This window comes from Lactuca sativa, chromosome 8 (assembly GCF_002870075.4).
Source record: "Lactuca sativa cultivar Salinas chromosome 8, Lsat_Salinas_v11, whole genome shotgun sequence".
NCBI classification, from domain to species: Eukaryota; Viridiplantae; Streptophyta; class Magnoliopsida; order Asterales; family Asteraceae; genus Lactuca; species Lactuca sativa.
Window position 1 is genome coordinate 20,273,085 of NC_056630.2, and position 5,091 is coordinate 20,278,175.

Sequence of the window (5,091 nt, forward strand, 5' to 3'; positions counted from 1 at the left end):
GCAATTGAAAGTTAAACTTAAACTTTCTTCAGGATTTTGTGCGAAAGCGCTGAACTCAGAAAGCAAGAGGGTTTGAGTGATGTGCTCAAGATCTGCATCAGTGGAGTAGAGTTCCTTGAGCCTATCCCAAATGGCTTTAGCAGTATCAAAGGAACTAACTAGACGAAAAGTATCAGCGGGAAAAGCGAATCTAATGATCCTCATTGCTTTAACATTGCTGATCAGCTTTTCTTTCTCATCCTTTACATCAAGGAGCAGCTGGTTGTATTCCTTCTAAGTTTTAATAACTCTTCTGGTTCCAGTGTGAACAAAAGCCGCCAGATTGATTGCTTCCTAGATGAGATAGCTATTGTCTTCTAAACCAAGAACATATTCTTCAAAGTGAAGTGCCCAAACTTCATATTCATTGGGAAAGAGAATTGGGATCCTTGTTGTTGATCCAATGTTTCTGGAAAGATTGATGGAGATGATTTGAGAATCATCGTGTTGCATGATGATTTTACTTTGATACCTGTTAAGAATTAGACGTGTAAACTAAGATAGTTTATAGGGTAATATCAAGATCACTGTGTGTTGTAAAAAGTACTATGAAGACGATGGAACAAGATCCTATAATAATGGAAACCCTATTAACTTTGTAAATAGAAGAGATGTGTATAGATTAAACAGTCTCCTGCTCTGATACCAATTGTTAGGATGTAAATCCTTGAATATATCGTTTAGAGTCAAACATATTAAAGCAAAGAACACATCGATGATTCAAAAATATGTTGAATGATTAAAAGTCACGCCTCAGAAGAGCTCGACAAAGAACTTCTACTGTAGAGGCATGATTAAGGTTACAAGCTAATATCAGAGTTAACTAAAATATGATGCATGCATCTTAAATACTCTAACCCTAGTGGATAACTACGGGAGGACAAACCCAACCCGTTTACATAACAGACTATACAAAAATCCCAATGACGCAACATCTAATATCCAACAATAAGTTATTTTAAATAATGTATTTGAAAACTCAAAACTCTTAATTATTTTAATTTGGTTTCAGAAATTTAACTTTTTTTTATTTGATGAATATTGTTAGTTTCTTTGATTGTGATTATTTAAAACAACAAACATTGTTTTTGTTTTTAAAGATAACATTATAATTTTTTTATATAATATTACTTTTAACTATTCTTATTGTAAGTTATTTTTAAGCTACTTATTTGAAAATTCTTAATGATTATAAAAAATATTTTCATGGTTTTTTTTTTGTTAATTTAGGATTGCAATTTAGGTTTAACACTATAATTTATAAGTCTTAGCTATTTATAGAATAATCTCTCAATTTTTTAAGTTTAACTAAAATTTTGATTTAAGTTAACCGTTTAATATTATATTGAAACTAATAATTTAACTATTTTGCATAAAATCATAAATTATACAAAATTTGTGACTTTAAAATGACAATTGCTCACATACAACAACATATCTAAACTAATAAGTTAACTATAATATTTTATAATTTTAAAGTCATAATTCTATAAATATAAGTAAAATGTGAATCCTCACATGTTGTGCGCGAATATAACTATTTAATTAAAATAATAACTTTTAACAAATTGTTATTTAATATTTATAAATGAAAACCAATGTTAGTAGCAAAACAAAAACGTATAGTTAACCTATTAGTTTTATTATCTGTAATAAGCTTATATCATTGGTTATTTATACTATTAATTGATGATTTTATAGATTGTTTTATGTTGTGTAAATAATATATCAAACGCACGTTGATTTCCACATATAAAAAATGCAAGTAGTATGAAAAAAAAATATTACAACTTTTGATGATTTTATATACTGCTTTAAGTTGTGTAATTATATATAAAACATAAGTTGATTTGTATATAAAACAAATAACAAATAGTATTGAAAAATACTACAAGTTTTAACAACATAAAAACAGTACAACATCTACTATAACGTTTACATCAAATGAAATTTATTAAATACTTATAAATCTTTCAAAATGAATATTTAGAAATCAACCTATCATGATATATAGAACCATTATTATTAAAAATGACTTTGAAATAACCGTTGATGGGACATAACTCATATTTTCAACTCCTTCATATTTGAATCACAAACCTTTTCAAACACATGATTTTATTTATCAAAACTTACTTATATACTACTAATATAACTACAATGTGTATAAATAAACGGAAAATAAAAAAAAATTGCATATTAATAACCATAAGTTAAAAAAATTCTCGAATGTAGTGGAAATAAAAAGGCATGACTAATTTACATTAAATTTGAAATCATAACTACATTTAAATTAGAAAACTCTTGAGATGTAATGAGTATTTCGAACTCTTGAGTTATGCAGAATAATGTAATATGAATACTGACAAGTACATGTTATAATAACAATATTATCAGCATTTATCATTAAAATAATGATTTTTATACTAAGTTGCAACTAATACTATAATTTTTAAATATACAATAAAATAGATATAATAAGTTGTGTTTGAATTGAATTAAATAAAGTTTTAGATTTAACATATTTTAATTATAAGTATTATCAGAAATAATTTATTTGAATAGCTTTTATTTCATTAAGTATTATTATATTATTCAAATAACAAGCATTTTTAATATAATATAATCTAACTTTTAGTTTTATGTTATGTTAGACTATTATTATTTCTATATAAAACTGCATGTTTGAAAAAAATTCATTATTATATTAAAAAACTATCGATTTTAGTATTGTATTTTTATTTTTTCCTTAAATATTTGAAGTATTGGAAGAGAATAAATGGTCCAAGTAAAATGTTGATTTGAATTTCAAAGTTATAATAATTGTTAAGTATTAAGACCAATCTAAAAAAAATGTTAAAATTGGTTTTGGAGAAAGGGGAAGTGTTACGTATGTGTTATATTTTTATCACTTATATATTTCTTATGAAAGTATTAATATTTTATTTATTTTATTTTTTCTTTACGGTGAAAAACTAATACGGAAAAATACAATTGACAAATGTAATAAGATATAATAGATCATTTATTTTTATTACTATAAAAACATTTTAAAAAATGGGTACATCCATATTAGTTTCGCGAGAACATTAAAAATGTATTTTATTAACACATAAATAATCCTTGGTTTTTAACAATAAAGTCATATCATATTTTATTTTTTTATGATGAAAAATGAATAGAAAAAAAAAATAAAATTGAAAAATATAATAAGATATAGTATATTACTTATTTTTATTACTATAAAAATATTTAAAAAATGGGTACATCCATATTAATTTTGCGAGCATATAAAGAATGTATTTTTATAAATAAAAAATAATCATTGGTTTTCAGCAATAAAGTCATATCATATTTAAAACCATTCGTTTTAATTAGTCATTATCACCAATAATTTGGAATAATAATTGTAAACTCATTTTATCAAAATCAGTAATAAAAAGTTCTATCGATGTTATTTATAACATAATAAATGATAGAATCTAACATAATATGTAATTAATAGCATAAAATACATGTTGCATAATGTTATATTGGATAGAAAATTTGATTTTCTTAACATAAAGAGAAAGACAACATAATGATACATACATGTTAACAACGTTAATTGTTCTAACCGATAATAGTTGCAATTTCTCTTTACATGCACCCAACTTTAATTTACTTGCATTTACATTTGGAAAAATTACAATTGCTCTCTTACAACCATGGAACCACTCACACAACTCTTCAAACCTAACAAAATAATCTATCATTTTGTGTTGACATACATACAATATGAAAGCTACAATGTTTTTATATAGGCTAAATATATCATTTAATGCCTCAATTAACTACAATGATTTGAAGAGTTTTGGGAGTTATAAATCACAACATTTCAATTAATCATAAATTAAATTGTATAATTTGAATAGTCTTAGGAGTTTCAAATGTGTAAGGTTCAAGAAAATAAGTTTGTTTTATAATATACTAGGCGAATGCTCATGCGTTGCGCAGAAACACCAATATAGTTGAAATTTTTACTAATATATGTTTTTTTAAAATATAATAATAATGTTGTTGTTAAATTTGATATAATAATTCATATACTAAATTGATATAATATATTGATTATTTTAAATTATATGATAATATATACATCTATTATAACTGCATAATCTCAACCGTTTGAATGACTTCTACCTGCGAGTTACTTATGAATAAAATTAAATATAATATATGGTTTAATGTTATTTATAGTTGTTGTTATTGTTAATTAATCTTTTAAAATTTATTTTCTTAACGTTTTAATTTCTATCATTATCATTGATTAAAACATCAAACATTATTTTATAATTTTAAAGGTAACGATATAATAGACGTATGCCTGCACGTTGCGCAGAAACACCAATATAGTTGAAATCTTTACTAATATATGTTTTTTAAAATATAATAATAACGTTGTTGTTACATTTGATATAATAATTTGTATACTAAATTAATATAATATATTGATTATTTTGAATTATATGATAATATATACATCTATTATAATTGTATAATCTCAACCGTTTGAATGACTTCTACCCGCGAGTTACTCATGAATAAAATTTAATAAAATATATGGTTTAATGTTATTTATAGTTGTTGTTATTGTTAATTATTTTTTTAAAATTTATTTGCTTAACGTTTCAACTTCTATCATTATAATATTTAAAACCTCAAACGTTGTTTTTTGATTTTAAAAATAACAATATAATCATTTATATAGAGTTATTTTTAAATATTGTTATTGTAAGTTATTTGAAGCTACTTATTTGAAAACTTTTAACTATTATAAAAATATCTTTAGGAAATATTTTAGTTAAATTGAGATTGTAATTTAGTTTTTGAATTTAGCACTACAATTTATCACTTTTAACTATCCACAAAATATTCATTGAGTTTTTAAGTGGAACTGAAATTTATATTTAAGTGGATAGTGTAATGTTATATTTAAATTAATAATTTAAGTATTTTGTTCAAACTGTTCAAAAGTTGTAGTTTTAAACTGATAATGGTTTATATATAACA